Source organism: Mastigoproctus giganteus, chromosome 9 (genome assembly GCF_048544385.1).
Source record: "Mastigoproctus giganteus isolate SK-2022 chromosome 9, ASM4854438v1, whole genome shotgun sequence".
NCBI classification, from domain to species: Eukaryota; Metazoa; Arthropoda; class Arachnida; order Uropygi; family Thelyphonidae; genus Mastigoproctus; species Mastigoproctus giganteus.
The window spans coordinates 48,749,551-48,768,333 of NC_143583.1; positions in this window are offsets into that span (position 1 = coordinate 48,749,551).

Genomic DNA, 18,783 nt, shown 5'->3' on the forward strand with positions numbered 1-18,783 from the left:
TTCATTTACTAAATACACACAGCATCTAACGATATAAACTGACAAATATCTAACTAAGAATAACTTTGAAAAAATTAAATAATTTTTTTTTTGTTTTTTATGAAAACCCCAAACACGAAGGGTATCAAAACCTATAGTACTTATAGCTACCGATGCTTGCATTGGGCTGAAGGAGAAGTATGGGGGGGGGGGAGGATGCCGGAAACTTTACTCTAGAGACTAAACATGGGTTTCACCACTTCAAGGCCTCCAATAAATAAAAACATAAAACTACAATCAAAAATATGGTTGAATCGGAGTCAATTCTGAGCCTGCTTGATACGCAGAGGGTTACACCAAGGATACGCTCGCAATCTTTTACTTGGCTGAAAAGCAAACGATTTCATAATTTTTATCAGGAAAAAAAAAAAGCAAGCATCTTAAATCCAGACTTTGCTTTTGAAATAAAATTTTGATATGTTAAATTAACCATAAATCTTAATAAAGAGAGAAAATAATTACTAGGTTTTATTAGGAAGTGAGTGTTATTTACACTCCAATGCAAGGAATCAATTGTTGAGAATGAAAAAAAAAAAAAAAAAAAAAAAAAGTACAAAATGCCCATCAAGTTCCAAATCACAGAAAAATGAGTAATACATTTTATATAAAGATACTGCCACAGGGCTACTTATCAAAACAGTATGCTTTCAAAAGCACAACCAGAATTTTTCTCTGTGGGTTTCACTCTTGGGCTGTCTCTTAAGGCAAAATAAATATGGGCATTCAAAATGCCACAAGCAACAAGCATTTTTATAAAGGACATTAGTATCAAGATTACCCATATAGTGCAAGGGAGTCCATTTCTCAGTTTGCAAATAGATCTATCATTACAAACCTCATGGTGGCACAGACATTGATTCTTCGGAGCCTTCGAAAACTACAAATCCAAATTAGCCTATTGTGCATGCCAATACTGAAACTGCCTTTGACAGCCTAGACATCACAGCCCCTTCTCAATCTTCTGCAATCCTTCTTCAGGATTAATGGCAACCTACTAGGTTTATTCCATAGCCGAGTGGGGGCAGAGAGCGAGCATGAGTGCAGTAGCACACGCTCTTTGAGTAGACCGGGGTTCAAGCCCCCTGACTGCTGAAATACGGTCGATCTGCCAACCCGCACTGGACCAGCGTGGCAGATTATGGTCCATTTCCCTCAGCATGAATTGTTGAGGAGGCTTCCATCCTGTAGTTGGGTTGATAATGACTGCACTTTACTTTTTTTTTACTTAGGTTTTATTCGCCACTTTATTGTGGAATAGAAGTGTCCACCTCACAATGAACAAGACCCACTTTACCTGGAAAATCAGTGCAGGAGTCCAACAAGGTGATGTCCTTTTCTGGCCACCTTTTCTCAGCGATTCTAATTCCTTTTATGTGTCCCCGTGATGATGATGATGTTCTAATATACATCAATGATATAAAGCTGCTTACCTTAATCCCACCCGTGTGCAGACCTAATAGCAATTGCATCTTCAATCACAGAGAGCTTGACTGCTCTTTCAACTTGCTTGCAGATTTTTGGGTTAAACCTTAACCCTTTCAAAATCTGCAATAATGATTTATTCATTGAAACAGCGACACCAAGACAGTAATTCAACCATGAGTTTGTGGGCACTCTCATCCCAGTGGTTACCATCCAATTAGGAGGACCTCAATATCTATTTTGATCGATAGCTGAGATTTGATGTGCACACAAATACCTCTGGAAACGATTTATCACCTTATGCTGGAGAGCAAAACAACACTTATTTCATTCCAATGATGCCACAAACCACTACTAGATATCTTCAAACCACTGTTTATCCAGTTATTTTATATGCTGCTGAAATTTGGGCATCTGCTTTAGCCTCACTTCAAAAACCAGTGTTCGCGTATGAATACTGGACTCTGAAATGGGGCCACAAATAAGCATTCGTTCGACCCCCTCAATAGAGAACAACTGACATGGCTGAGCAGTTAAATGTATCCCCAGGCTCCTAAGGTTAATTGATATCAGGCATTTAATGACTACAGTAAAAACATTCACAGGAGTGGTAAACGGTTCAAACATCTGAGATTTCTGTCAGTGGCAGAACCCTCCATCATTTTTGAGGTCTGCCCGCCGTTTCCTACCACTGCCCAGACAATCCCCCAAAATTCAGGCACTTGCAATGTCTTGGAATTAACCTGCAAAAAAATGGCTACCCGATTACAAATACCACAGCATTCTTCTAGAGTGGATCGCATCTGTTCAACTGGAATAAAATTCTTCCAAATTGCGTTATGATGTCCATTTTTTTTTTCTCTCTTTATATTTTTCTACCTTATTATAATTTCGTGTTTTTTTTTTATATGCTTTTATTTTTGTGCAATATAATTTCTTAAGTAACTTTTCATTTTCCCAATTTTAAACACATGCATCATTTTTCTGCCTTAATGTAAACCTCCTGGCCATGTCGCTATGATAAGTATTATTGTTCCTAGTACTTGTACGCCTAGTACTTAGCAGCAATAAAGAAATTTATTATATTACTTTTCTCCTCTCAAAGCCATATATACCTCAAAGTGATCCCCCTCTAAGGTGACATGGTTGCCAAGCTCTAAAATCTATTCTCATATGAGTATCTTTTGAAACAGGTGCATTTGCCTATCTTTGGTTCCTTTCAAGAAGCTCAACTTTTTTTTTTTTTTTTTTAGGTGCAGCCTCCATATTTGATACAGTATTCCGATAAATCAACATGGACCTTCCTTGTTGCTTATCTACCATATCATAACTTTCAAATTCCTTTCTTCCCTCTACTGCTTTTAATTCAACTCCATAAAGCATATAAATTAATTTGCAGTGGCTGTTCCAAGTATAAGTCTGCTGAATTAAAAACAAGACTATCACTTTGCTGATCATCCATGAAGTCAATCTAAGTCACCCTGGAAAAGTGCTGCTTGGTGTTGAACTTAACTACTCTACCTAATCTTGACATGATGCAAATTTTGACATCACACCTATATCACTTTGTCAATGTTATTTAAGAAAATCGAAAAAAACAAACTGTGGCTGCAGCACTGATGATTGGGGAAACTTCTAGAAAAACTAAGTTGAGATGGCAAGCAGCAGAATGGTTTAAAAAAATGAATAAACGTTTTACTAGGTACGAGTTTCCTTATTCTTATTTATTTTAATTATTCTTAAAATTCAAATGGCCCAATAACTGTAACCATTCAGAATCAGACTCATATAAATTATTATTTTATTTTATTATTATTTTTTTTTATTTCGTAAAATCTGCTAATTCTGAAATTATTATTATTTTCTTTTTTTCTCTTAAAATCACTCAATTCTGAAGTTTGGAGATTACTTCTGCGACACTTTTGTAGCTCTTCTGAACCCTCCCACATAAATGTATATATACACATGCACACTTTTTGAATGGGTTAAAGCCATATCATAAACTTCCAGCATTTCCCAAACTGGAGTTCACAGACCCCCCTAGGGGTCCATAGATAAATTCCAGAGGGTCTGCGAAACATTCATGAAGTGTATCAAATAATATGAAGTGTTTATTTTCTTAAAAAATATACTGATAGAATCACATCGAATTTCGTTATAGAACATTACTTATTTTCAATACGATTTGGTATTATACAGGGGTGTCTCAAAAATATTGGTTACAAAACATTTAGGGGAGGTAGGTAACACCTAAAGGAATGTGAATCGCATAGGAGCCCATAACTGGAAATGTCACCGTAAGTCAGAAAATATTTCTGGGTTTACTTCATTCAAGCAGAAGTCGCTCACACGAAAGGGCATGCATTGATATACGAACTGTGAGCTGGCAGACACTAGGTGCATACCTAGTGTATGGATTAGCAGAGGGCAATGGACGAGCCGCCTCAAACGAATTTATAGAGAACACTTCCCAGACAGACATGTACTGGACCCACAGTTTGTTTGAGCATTAAGTGCATCAAAATTTGTGTGATTATGGGTCATTTAGAGGTAACAGGTAGTAGTAGTGCGGAGCAGACCACGTTTCAAACGTGAACTCCCGCCATGGAAGAAAGTGTGTTGAATGCCATCCAGAATAATCCTACAGTGTACAGCGTGTCTGGCACGACAATTTCTTACACCCCCTTTCATCTCCAAAACGTTCAGTTACTGCTCCCCCCAAGATCATCCTGCATGTGTGGCTTTTGCACTGTAGTTTCTCCAAGTAAGTGTTCAAGACTTGAATTTTCCAGCCTATGTTTTGGTCACAGATGAGGCTTATTTCACTCAGTGAAGGCTTATTCAATCAGCACAATGCTCGTGTGTGGTCTCACGACAAACCCACACAGTGTGCCGCCCCCATGGCGGCACAACATCGCTTCGCAATAAATGTGTGGGCAGGTATGGTCGGATGACTGCTTAGTCGACGCCCATACCTGTTACCATCCTGCACGAACTCCGCTAAATATCGGATCTTTCTTGAACAAGTTTCTACCAGGGTTACTTGACGATGTTCCAGCAAATGTGAGACGCAACATTTGGTTTCAACATGACAGGGTACCTGCCCATTATGGAAGGTGTGTTCGTGACCATTTGAACAAGTGTTTTGGGCGCCAATGGATTGGCCGTGGTGGACCCGTTGCCTGGCCCCCACGCTCACCTGAGCCTTGATTTCTTTCTGTGGGGGGGGCCTCAAATCTATCGTGTATGAATCGCCTGTGGAGACGGAAATGGATCTTGTGGCGAGACTCATCTGCGCTGCTACTGTCAAAGAAACTCCAGGTGTGTTCAACCGTGCCCGCCAATCCATGCTGTGTCGGTGTCATGCATGCATCGTGTCTCATGGTGTAACCTTTGAGCATCTGTTGTAACATCATGAAATACATCCATCTCGTACTCCATTGTTAATATTATGTCAAATAAATGTTTGCCACTAATTACTGTCTTGTGTCATTTCTGCTTCTTGTGCCTCTGCTACTACTTTCCCGTGACGTTTCCGGTTATGGGTTCCTATGCAATTCACATTCCTTTAGATGTTACCTATCTCCCCTAAATGTTTGTACCAATATTTTTGAGACACCCTGTATAATTGTATACATATTTCAAATTATTCGTTCTATGTATAGCATATTGATGATAAATAAAGTTATTATTATGTATCTATATAAAAAAAAAAGAATAAAATTCAGTTGTTTCACACATAAAACTTTGAATTTTCTTTTCAGAAAACAGAGCACACACACGCACATGCACACACACGTTGAGGCATATGATGCAAGAAAGCAAGCTTATACAGCATCAGCTATATATAAAAAAATAAAAAAAAAAAAAGACTTTTCCATTTCACCCATCCGAGTCACTCCAAACATTTGTCTAGTTCAGCCTTAAATTTATTTAAGGCTATCAACTTCAACAACAACAACAGATAGAAGTCTGTTCCTGCAATCAACTACCCGCTGTCTAAAGGCAAACTTCCACACATCTATTCTACAACTGTCTTTCCTCAATTTGAATCTCCCTAAGGTTCTTAATCTCAGCAAGCGGAAGTATCTCATCAGCATTGAGCCTCCTCAAACCATTCAAGGCCTTATACACCTCGATCACCTCGCTGGTGCCGTCTCCAGATGCTGCAACTTGCAGAACTTAAGCCACTCTTGATAAGATTATTCTTTCTAGCAACTGTATTCTTCTGTATTCTTTCTAACAACTCTACATATTTCTTAAAATGAGGCCTCCAGAGGCCTTATTTTAGGAAATGGAGTACTATGGAGCCTATGGAGTACTCAAGGTTTAGCCTGACCATTGCCTTATACAAAGGGATAATCACCTCCTTGTCTCTGCTAGCAAAATTCCTATACCGGCAACCCACATATAACATGGTACTTCTACAACATGGCTTTGTTCTAACATGACTGGTAAATTGCGGCACTCCTCGCACAACACGGTATTTATATAACATGGTTTGGCTCAACACGGTTAGAGAATTGTGGCAAACCTCGCATAATACAGTATTATCGAGCTTTTGTGCCGGATGTAATTTTTCAACATTTCCATTCGTTTTTGTGAATCCTCGCTGTTGACTTACTAGTCGTTATGCAAAAAAAAAAAAAAAAAAAATTATTGGGAAATCCCCGTATTTTATCTTGTTGAGAAATGCCTATGTTAGGTTCTGTGTTATTGAACTTGTGGAAAAATCTAGATTTCAAAGTTTTATTACTATTGGATAATGCACCAGGCCATCCAAAAGATTTAAGTCATCCAAACGTTGAAGTAATGTTCCTACCACCTATTATAACTCCTTTAATTCAGACATTAGATCAAGGCATTATATCTACCTTCAAAACTCATTACATCAGAAAATTGTTACAAAGGATTTTTGAAAAATTTATTCTAAATCTATTGAAATGATAGAGGCATGGAAACATTTTTCAATTGTGCTCTGTATCGGCTTTGTTATACCTTTATCGTTCAAAGAAGCAAAACCATCAACATTAAATGCGTGTCGAAAAATGTATGGTCAGAGTTAGTTCATTCAGGAAATATGGTTGAACCAGCAGGAAACGGAATCGGTACCAAAACTTGTTAAGTTGATGGAGGGCAAGGTTTTGATGATAGGACTACTGACACCAGGTGGAAAAGACCTGAGTTCGAATCCCATCGATGATGGGAGGAATTTTTATGGGCCTTTTTCACAACATGGTTGAGTTAGTAGGCCCCTGACAACAGTTGCATGAATTTTCTCTAGGAAACTCAGGTTTTTCGTCCAGAAAAACAGAAAATTGACCTTTGAATGCATGCAATTTATAGACGATATATAGAGAGAAACATTGCCTTAGTCAAAGCAGATTTGTTGTAAATGGCATTGCATGTAAACTAAATCAATTCAGAGGATGTACAGCAGATGAAAATTCTGAACTTCCAAATTTTCCACTAAAAAGTATACAGGCAAGCATAAAGTTAGCCAAACAATTTGAACTTTATTTTTTTGAATGCAGATTCTTCAACTGAAAGGAACCCAAAGTTCAAAAGGGAGCTTCAAAACTGCTTAGTTCCATACGATGAAACTTACAAAGATCTATCAAGCAAAAGCGCAAACAAACTCAGATTATTGATTTTTTAAAGAGAAAGCAGAAGATACACAAAATCTAGAATGGTGTATTAATGGATATCTCTTGATTTGCTGCACATTCTGCTTCAACAGCTTGCCATAATTCAGCAATTATTGCTGGTTTTGTGGCATAAACTTTACTTTTGAGGTATCCCCATAAATAAAAATCCAATGGTGTTAGATCTGAAGAATGTAGGGGGAACTCAACACTGCCGCTTCATACAATCCATCTATTTGGGAAAGTTTCATCTAGATAAGCCGATGAAAATGGGGAGGAAAATGCGATGAAAATTGCGATGAAAATGGGGAGGTATCCCATCGTGTTGAAAATAAAATTCATCATCATCCTATGCTCATACAACTCACAAATGTGTGGGACAATTGATTCCTGAAGCAAGTTGAGGTAAACAGCACCAGTAACAGTTGTCGTTTTATGAGAAGCTTGTCGGACAGATTTCCTTTGTGTTTGGCGGAAAAGTTCCAGCACTTCGTGATCTCATCGGGCTCGTGAATGTGCATGGTCTTCCTGATCATTGCCTGTGTACATTTTGCACAGTGCTATCCACTTCAAACTTATCACGAATACGCAAAATTGTGAGATATGTTGGTGGTTCAGTGTGGTATTCACTCCTAAACTCATCCCAATAACTATTTTCACTCTCCCAAAAGGACACTGTCCACAGTGTCTTTTTGGGAGAGTGAAAATAGTGTAAGTTCAACCTAAATTAACTTATAAATATATTTAGCCAATAAATTTCCTGTGCAATCATTAATTTCAAAATTCTCGTAATTTTTCCTATTATAGCCTAAAATTATGAAAAAAATAAAATTAACTAACAGCCTTACCTGATAGCGCCATGTAATGTGGAGAGGGCCATAATCAGAACCAGAATAGCCTGAACAATTAAGGACCAATGGCTGGTTGCGTTGGGCTACAACCACTCCTGGTGAAAGGTGGGTGAAGCCCAGGGTTAAATCTATAGTTAAACTTCCTAGGAGAAGAAAAAAAAATCGAAAAGGTTATAACATGTCACCAATTTAAAAAAAAATTGCATAAATAACTTCTGTTAAAAATAACCACTGAATGCTGACGAGAAATTCTGCATGCAATATGCATAAAATTTACCATCTGCTAACATAACTAAACTTATAAAATAACATTGTGAATAAAGGGTGTTTGCTTCCGTATAAAAAACAAACCACTTTAATAATTCTTAGAGCAGGATGTCAGGAATGCAGCTCTCAAACATTTCTTATGAAGCATTGTCAACTTTTATATAATACTATAACTACAGTGCAATCATTTAAAATGAAACCAACTAAAAAAATTAAAAAATAACTTCAAGTAAAAGAACTGAAATTTAAAAGAAAGAATTATTCTGTGCACGTTATTTAATTGTCACAAAAAAAAAAAAAAGCTGAAAATGATCACCATTATAATCACAAAATAAAGTGTGTTCAGAAACCTGCATGAAGTGTTTTATGTTTCTGTGATGTTGGATATGCTGCATTTCAATTCTTTCAGCATGCATGAATTATTATTGGTGGGCATGTCTTTGACATAGTACCACAAAAAAAAATTCAGCACAGGTAAAGAAAGCAAACATGAGAACCATGGGAACCTTTGGTAAATTTACCGGGCAAACTCTTTTCCCACTACCACAGTTTCTCCCTGAATTCTTGGTAAACAGATGGTGTGTGTTAACAGTAGTGGCAGTAGAAGTCAATAACGATGTACTCATTAGTTTTTTTCTCATTATTAAAAGCAGATTACTGGAGTTCATGAGTGTAATGCCTATGTGGCATTACACTCATGAACCCGATAACCCGATAAGAAAACAACTTCTACTGCAACTACCAATAACACTCACCAGCTGTAGAAGTCTTTTTTTATCGGGTAAAAACAGTGGAAAGGGAGGATAAACACCCTAAGACTGACTACCTGTAAGTAAATTTCAGCCCACTCGTGAACTCCGATAATCTGTTTTAATAATGAGAAAAACTAATCAATACATCGTTAAATTGACTTCTACTACCACTACTGATGACACACACACACACACACCATCTTTTACCGAGAATGTAAGGAGAATCTGCAGTAGTGGGAAACGTGTTTGCCAGGTAAGTTTATTATTATTATAATTAGCCATATGGTGCAAGAAAGCCTGAGATTTATACTGCACCAGCCAAAAAAAAAATCTGATTTTCCCCGAGAGACGGAAGTAGAAGGGAATCAACTAAGAAAGAGAAGAATGATGATAGACAGCTCAGGACCCTGGGTGAGCCAAGCCCATGCTCACCAGATGTGAGCTCCTGGTTTACCAAAGTTTCCCCATAGTTCACGTGTTAGCTTTCTTTACCTTAGCCAAAAATTCTAATGGTGACAAATCTTGCAAGCATAGTTACCAAATTCATTTTGAAATTATGCAATCTCTAAATAAGAAAGGCAACTATAAGTAAGAGAACTGAAATTTAAAGTAAGAAATAATAGCATAATTTCATTAATAGCATTAATAGAAACAATAGCATAAAAGTATCGGTAAGGGTATCCACGTGTTTGCAACTCCGCTGAACGAGAAGTTCTTTAGCCATATTTAGCCGCTTGATTGAATATTTTTTACATCGAATTATTTCTGTAAGTAGCTTATAGACCTAGTAAGGATCGTTAGTTTATTCTGAATTGAGACGAGATTTGAAAGTTAATTAATACTTAAGTGCCCGTAGATATAAAGTTCGTAAGTTCCCGCCTTTGTGATACGATAGTTATATACCGTACTAGATAGCTTTAGTTGAACTTCGTTAGCAGTTAAATTGTACTTTTAAATAAATACATATAACAACTTAGATTACAAACGTAACATAATTAATTATATTTAACATAATTAATAACAACATAATTAATTATAATTAATTAATAAAATCATGACCCAGACCAGAGCAGCAAAGCAAAAGGCTCAAGCTAATGGAAGTGCTGTGGCTAAGAGCAGAACTGTGGGGGGGCAGTTGTCCTCTGACTCACAGCCTTATAAAATGCTCTGTTTGCTTGATGTTTGCAGAGCAATCGGGTACGGGACATGATACTGCCATGGGGGATGTCTTTGTGTGTGTGTGCGCGATGCAAGGAGCATATCGATATCAGGCAACAACTCAGCGTTCTTGTGGGCCTATATGAGAGCTTGAAGGACAGGGTGGATGCCCTCGAAGAAACTAAATTGAGGGGCCCATCAAGCTCTCAGCTGCCCACATCAACGCCAGAGCTTGCACTTGGGCATCACGTGACACAGAGGCAACCCCCAAGGCAGAATGCTCTGGTCGCGAAGGAACTAGTAGTTGTTGGTGACTCGATTGTCGGGGAAACGGGGAACATGCTTTGTAAAAAGGATAGGTGGAACAGGACCAGAGTATGTCTGCCAGGGGCAAAGGTTGATGACGTTGTAGAGCGAATATCATCTTTTAAGGGCACAAAAGGTGATATAGTTGTACACGTTGGCACTAATGATATTAAGAGTAGGAGACTGGCAGAATTACTTAACAAGTACAGGTCACTGTTGAACAAAAGCCGAGAATTAGGGTTGAATTTGAAAGTGTCTGCAATTCTGCCCAGACACGATAGGAGGGAGTATATGATGAGAGCCTTGTCGATCAATTCGGCCCTGGAAACATTGTGCAAGGCTCAAGGGGTAGAATTTTTTTCAGCCTGGACTGTACTTGTTAACAGGAGAGATTGCTTCTACAGGGATGGGATATACTTAAATAGAAAGGGTGCAAGAATATTTGCTGATACTATCGAGGCAGTGTTAAGTGGGTCGGAAAACTGCTAGCTTGGGGGGAGACAAAGACTAATAGATTGACAGTAGCCACTGGCAGAGGTGAAAGAGATTCTTGCACTGCTTCTATTAGAATGAGCAAAAGCCTGAAAAACAAGATGCGTGATATTTCAGAGACTGCTGGGAGCCATTGCGGTACAAGTAAACACATGGGTTGTGTTAGGGTAGCTAAGAATAGAAACAGGTGCAGGTATACTTGCGTGTACACCAATGCTAGGAGTTTAGTAAATAAATTTGATGAATTTGAGGTATTGCTCAAAACATCAAAGGCAGATATTGTTGGGATATCAGAGACGTGGTGTCACACAGATATAAGGGATGCAGAACTGGAATTTGGGGAGTACAACGTCTACAGAAAGGATAGACAGGATAGGAAGGGAGGAGGGGTTATGCTATTAGTTAAGAAACACATAAAAACCAAGGAAGTGAAGCCAGTCGACATCACTGGACAGTGCAGTGTTAAGTCAGTTTGGTGTGACATAAGCATTGGGAGATCAAAATTGAGAGTAGGAGTGTGCTATAGGCCTAATGACTCTGATGAGTATAATAAGAAACTGTACAGGGAAATAGAGTGGGCCAGTAAATCAGAGAGTCTTATAATGGGTGATTTTAATTTCCCAGATATTGACTGGAATTTGGGGGCTGGTCACTCACACACTAGCAGGGCTTTTGTGGATTTATTGGATGATTGTTTTCTACATCAGCATGTTCGGGAGGCAACTAGAGGGATTAATACTCTTGATTTGATTATCAGCTGTGATTCTTCATGCATTAAGAATCTGCAGATAAATGAACCACTAGGTGGCAGTGATCACAGTGTGCTGAAGTGGGATTTACTCAAAGAGGTAACTACCATTAGGGGTAAAGGGAAGGGTTATTGCTTCCGTAAAGGCGACTACGATGGACTGAGACAGTATTTAAATTCTATACAGTGGGACACACTGATGATGTTACCAACAGCAAATTCAAAATGGGAAGCATTCAAAGAACTTATCTTGGAAGCTACTAGGCTTTACATACCAACTAAGAAATATTGTTCAAGGTTTAGGCCAAAATGGATGTCAGATGAACTAATGAGGCATATGGCAGAGAAGAAAAATGCATGGGATACTTACAAATTAACACATGACACAGAAGCCTATGATAGATACAAGTTGATATGCAACCAATTTACAAAGGAGGTTAGGCAGGCGAAGGCAGATTACGAGAAATCCTTGGCAAGGGATGCAAAGAAAAACAGCAAAAAGTTCTTTACTTATGTAAACTCTAGAAAGAAGGGGATGAATCAGATTGGTCGACTTGATATTGATGGGTCAACTGTTGATGATCCTGCTCAGGTTGCTAACAAACTAAATGAATATTTTGCATCGACATATACACATGACGAGTTATTCAGCGAGGGGAATGCCAGAGGTGTATTCAACTCTAGCAGTAAGCTACAGAATCTTGAAATAACTGGGAGTAAAGTGGAGGAGAAATTGTTGAAGATAAACACAAGAAAGGCACCCGGGGTGGATGCGATCTATCCAGTTATATTAAAGGAGGTGGCAAAGGAAGTAAGCAAACCCTTAGCCATAATTATGAGAGCTTCCTTGGACTCAGGGGAAGTACCCATAGACTGGAAATGTGCAAATGTGACCCCAATTCACAAAGGAGGATAAAAGGCTGACACAAGTAATTATAGACCTGTGAGCTTAACTTCTGTTCCAGGAAAATTAATGGAGGCACTGGTTAAAGAAGCACTGCAGGATCATTTAGACAAGACTTCAGTTATAGCTCGGATACAGCATGGTTTTGTTAAGGGGAAGTCTTGCCTGACCAATTTGAATGGGTACTATGATGCAGTCACAAAAGAACTGGATGCAGGGAATAGCTTTGATATTATATACTTGGATCTTAGAAAGGCTTTTGATACTGTTGCACATGGAAGACTGCTACACAAATTGGAGCAGTGTGACAGTGGAGGCAAATTGCTGCTATGGATAAAGGGGTGGTTGAGGGGGAGAAGACAGAGAGTGGTAATCAATGGACACTGCTCATCGTGGACTAATGTTATTAGTGGAGTCCCTCAGGGCTCAGTGTTGGGTCCATTATTGTTTTCTGTATTTATAAATGATATTGATGATGGTATATCAAGCTTAATGTCCAAGTTTGCAGACGATACAAAGGTTGGCAGGATTGTCAAGGGCACTACTGACACTATGCTGCTGCAACAGGATCTGGAAAGGTTGAGCAGATGGGCTGAGAGGTGGCAAATGAAGTTTAACATTGACAAATGTAAAGTACTACACATGGGAAACAGCAACCCCACAGCAACGTGTCAACTCTGTGGTACTACACTGACAGTGGTAGAGAATGAAAGGGACTTGGGGGCGGTTGTGCAGGCAGATATGAAGTTCTCTGAGCAGTGCAGACGGGCTGCAAGGGTAGCTCATGGAGTATTGTCAATGATATACAGGAATTTTTCTAGCAGAGATAAGGAGGTGATTATTCCATTGTATAAGGCAATGGTCAGGCCACACCTAGAGTACTGTATACAGGTCTGGAGGCCTCATTTCAAGAAGGATGTAGAGCTGCTGGAATGAGTACAGAGAAGGGCAACAAGATTAGTGAATGGAACAAAGAGCATTCACTAATGTAATTTGCAAAATGCACTAATGTAATTTCCATTCACTAATGTAATTTGCAAAACTTAAAGGCTTAAGTTTTGCAAATTACAGTGTCTGGAGACTAGGCACCAGCGAGGTGATCTGATAGAGGTGTATAAAGCCTTGAATGGTTTAAGCATGCTCAATGCTGATGGGATTCTTCCTCTAGCTCAGAAAAATCACCTGAGAGGGCATAAATTCAAATTGAGGAAAGACAGATGTAGGATAGACGTGCGGAAATTTGCCTTTAGCCAGCGGGTGGTTGGTTGGTGGAACAGACTTCCATCCCTTGTGGTGGAGGTTGATAGCCTAAATAAGTTTAAGGCTCAGCTGGACAGGTATTTTGAACGAACAGAGGGGTGAAGTGGAAGTGGGTTTTTTTTTTTTTGGCTGATGCTGCATAAGCTTGCTTTGTTGCATCATATGCCTCTACTAATGCTAATGACTCGAATGAGTACAATGAACAATTATACAGAGAAATAAAGTGGGCCAGTAAATCAGAATGTCTTATAATGGGAGATTTTAACTTCCCAGATATTGACTGGAACTTGTGGGTTGGTCACTCACACACTAGTCAGACTTTTGTGGATTTATTGGATGATTGTTTTCTGCAGCAGCATGTTCGAGAGGCAACCAGAGAGAGTAATACTCTTGATCTGGTTATCAGCAGTGATCATTCGTGTATTAAGAATTTGCAGATAAAGGAACCACTGGTGGCAGTGACCACAGTGTACTGATGTGGGATTTACTTAAAGATATAATAACCATCACGGGTAAAGGAAAGGGTTTTTGCTTCTGTAAAGGTGAGTACAGTGGTCTCAGAAAGTTTTTAAATTCTGTACAGTGGGATCAACTAACGACGTTACCAACAGTAAATTCTAAGTGGGAAGCATTCAAGGAATTAATCGTGGATGCTACTAAAAGTTTCATATCTATTAAGAAATACTGTTCAAGGTTTAGGCTTAAATGGTTATCTAATGAACTAATGAGACTCATAACAGGGAAGAAAAATGCACGGGATGCATATATATTATCAAACGACTCAGAAGCCTATGGCAGATATAAGCTAGTCTGTAATCAGGTCACAAAGGAGATTAGGCAGGCGAAGGCAGATTACGAGAAATCCTTGGCAAAAGATGCTAAGAAAAAACAGCAAGGATTTCTTTACTTATATAAACTCTAAAAGGAAGGGGATGAATCTGATTGGTCCACTTGACATCGATGGTTCGACTGTTGATAATCCTGCTCAGATAGCAAACAAACTGAAATAGTATTTTGCATCTACATTCACACATGAGGAATTATTAAGGTTTGAAAATGGCAGAAGGTTATCAAATTGTAGCAGGATACTTAATGATTTTGTAATAACTGAGAGCAAAGTGGAGGAGAAACTGTTGAAGTTAAACATAAGAAAAGCACCTGGGGTGGATGGGATCTATCCAGTTATATTAAAGGAGGCGGCAAAGCAACTAAGCAAACCCTTAGCCATAATTATGAGAGCATCCTTGGACTCAGGGGAGTTTCCCACGGACTGGAGATGTGCAAATGTATCCCCAATTCACAAAGGGGGATCGAAGGGTGACACGAGTAATTACAGACCAGTTACAAACCTAAGGGAGCATAAATTCAAATTAAGAAAAGACAGATGTAGAATAGATGTGCGGAAATTTGCATTTAGCCAGCAGGTGATTAATTGCTGGAACAAACTTCCATCTCTCGTTGTGGAAGTTGATAGGTTGAATAAATTTAAGGAGGAACTGGACAGGCATTTGGAGGGAATGGTGTGATTTTTTTTTTTTTTCCGGCTGATGCTGCATAAGCTCATACATATGCTTTCTTGCATCACATGCCACTACTACTACTACTTTCACTTCTCATAGCCTTATACACCTCAATAAAATCTCCTTTAAGATGTCTATTTTCCAAGCAGCCCACATATTCAAAGTCTTTGCTCATATGGATGCTCTTTTGCTGATTTCACCTGGAACCGCCAGTCCTTGAATCCTGGTTCAATACAATCTTGTTGCATGCCTGAAAATTACTGGGTATATTTCAACAACTTCAAGAGCCAGACTGGCCTTTAAATTCAAAAGTTTAACCTACTGAAATTTCAATTTTTGCCAAGTTCATGCTTTCCAGCTTTACTTGCACAGTTTCTCCTCACCAGGAAGGGTCTTTCTTCTGTAAATATCAATGTAAAGTATATGGTCAATTCATTTAAAACACTGACAGGGTCATCTATAACTTTCCTGCATCCAATATGCAAGAGTCCCATCTGATTTGCTCTTTAATGCTTAGTTTTCATGTAGAAGAAATTCTTCTGGTCCCTCATGTTCACTACTCTCTTAGCCAGTGATTTCTCATAATGTGGCTTTGCCAGCCTAATTCTTTCTGTGGTATTATTACAAATAAATTTGTAGCTATTGTAGGCTTCAAGCACTTTTTTTTTTGCTTTAACTTTTCCATGCCACCTTTTTCTGCTCTATTAATAACTAGTTCATTATTCATCCAACTCTGAATCCTCCCTTACTTTCTTAATGTTATTTATGCTTTCAAGGCTTCTGCTGATATATATAGCTTTAAAGTGATACAATAATTCTAATGCATTTGCACTCTATGAGTATCTTCCCAGTTCATAGAGGCCATGTAGCAACTTAAGTTGTCATAATCTCGTTTCCCAAAATTGAAACCCATTTCTTTGTCTTTAACAACCTCATTCTCTCTCTCCATTAAAACCCTGTGATCATTTGCACCTAATGGTTTCTGTAGTGTCAAGCACTATGATGTCATCTGGTTCATGGGAGATGATCACATCTAGAATATTTCCGACTAGTACTTTCCCTAACATACTAATACCACCTAGTTAACTTAAAACTTTTGTTCCCCTCCCACTTGCTCCAATCAATTAGGGTCAAACTTAAATCACTGACCCATGATAAGCCATTCACACTTGCTCACCCATTCATTTGCATGTTAGAAGCTCTCATCATAATCTTTACTATCTTCTGATATGCAAATCACTCCTACTCTCCTTATACCTTTGTTTCCAGCTAACTCACACCACACAAATTCTGTATTAGCATGCATAACTTCTGAACCTAGAATATGTTTTAGCATTAGCAGAAGCATATGATGCAAGAAAACAAGCTTATACAGTATCAGCCAAAAGAAAAAAAAAAAAAAAAAAATCCATTTCACTCAACCATTCACTCCAAACGTTGTCCACTTCTTCCTTGGATTTATTTAGGCTATCAACTTCCATAACGGCAGATGGAAGTTTGTTCCAGCAATCAACTACTTGCTGGCAAAAGGCAAATTTCCACAACTGTCTTTCCCCTCAATTTGAGTTTATGCCCCCTCAGGTTTATAATCTGAGCAATAGGAAGAATCCCATCAGCATTGAGCCTGCACAAACCATTCCGGGCCTTATACCCCTCAATCAGATCACCTTGCAGGTGCCTAGTCTGCAGAACTTAAGCCTTTCTTCGTAAGAACACTCTTCTGTTTCCCTCACAGGTCTTCTTGCTCTTCTCTGTACTCGTTATAGCAACTCTACTTCCTTCCTAAAATGAGGCCTCCAGACCTGTATACAGTACACAGGGTGTGGCCTGACCACTGCCTTATACAAGGGGATAATCACTGCCTTATCCCTGCTAGCAAAATTCCTGTATACCCTGCTCTGGCGGCCGGGCTGCACTGCTCAGAAATTTCATATCTGACTGCACAATTACCCCCAGGTCTTTTTCATTCTCTATTACCCTGAGTGTAGCACCACATAATCGGTACATTTCTCTGGATTACTCTACTCATGTAATTTGCATTTGTAATGTTACACTTCAGTTGCCATTTCTCAACCCATCTGCCCAATTTTTCTAGACCCTGTTGCAGTAGCGTACTATCATTAACAACCATCAACCTTTGTATCATCTGCAAACTTCAACATTAAGCCTGATGTAGTTTCATCAATATCATTGATAAATATACAAAACAATGATGGACCCAACACCGAACTGAGGATCCCATTAATAACATTAGTCCATGAAGAGCAGTGCCCATTGATTACCACTCTGCCTTCTTCCACCCAACCATCCTTTTATCCATTGCAGCAACTTGCCCTTAATGTCATACTGCTTCAATTTGTACAGTAGTCTTCCATGTGCAACAGTATCAAAAGCGTTCCTGAAATCCAAGTATATGCTATAAAACTTATTTTTTTGATCCAGTTCCTTTGTAACCACATCGTAGTATCTATTCAAATTGGTCAGACAAGACTTCCCCTTAAGAAACCCATGCTGTGTCTGAACTATTATTGCAGTCTTGTCTAGGTGATCCGGAATCACTTATTTAACCAGTGACTCCATTATTTTCCCCAGAACAGAAGTTAAACTAACAGGTCTATAATTATTCATGTCACCCTTTTTTGCTGAACTCAAGTTGCTTTTGATAAGTGCTCACCACTCCTATCTTCCCTATCCTCCCTAAATACATTGTACATACTACAGTGAAACATATCATTCTCTATGCCCGGGCAGTGCCATGTTTCTATTAGGACTATTATGTTAGTATTAGTTGTGCAAACCAGGAGTTCATATTCATTCATTTAATGATGACACTTCTAACACTACTGTATAAGACTAATGGTCCCTGTAGAGTTTACTACCCTGACACATCCCTTGAAGAAGTTACTTAAGCTTGTTTGCCTAGCATGAGCTTCCCACTTATGGGAAGCTCATAAGTGGAAAGCTCACTACCCTCCGAACATCCTGCCAACACCAGCTCTTGTGGCAACAATCAAGAATTCTTGAGGTATGCGAGCATTTCTCTGACTTGTAAGATCAGATAAATGCATATCTATATTACTCCTGTCCTCCCCAAGTAGAAATTTCCCTGAACCCTTAAGGTATCCTCAATGGCAAAACCCTTTCATCGTGTTTATTAGAGTGCATTCCATTTATGGAAATAGATTCCAACCACCTATAAGTTATGTAAAGGAATTTTATGCTAAACTTTAATAAAAAAAATTTTAATTTTAAATTTAATATGGGTTAATGAGTTCATCCTCAGAGAATCAATATCACAAGAAGCTTACTAGCTCCTTCCTTACTTACCTGCACTAAAAAGTAATAAATACGAATCAAAGTTCCACATGTTGAAAGCCTGTTCATAATTTCTGCATTAAAAGTGCAATTTAAATTGTATG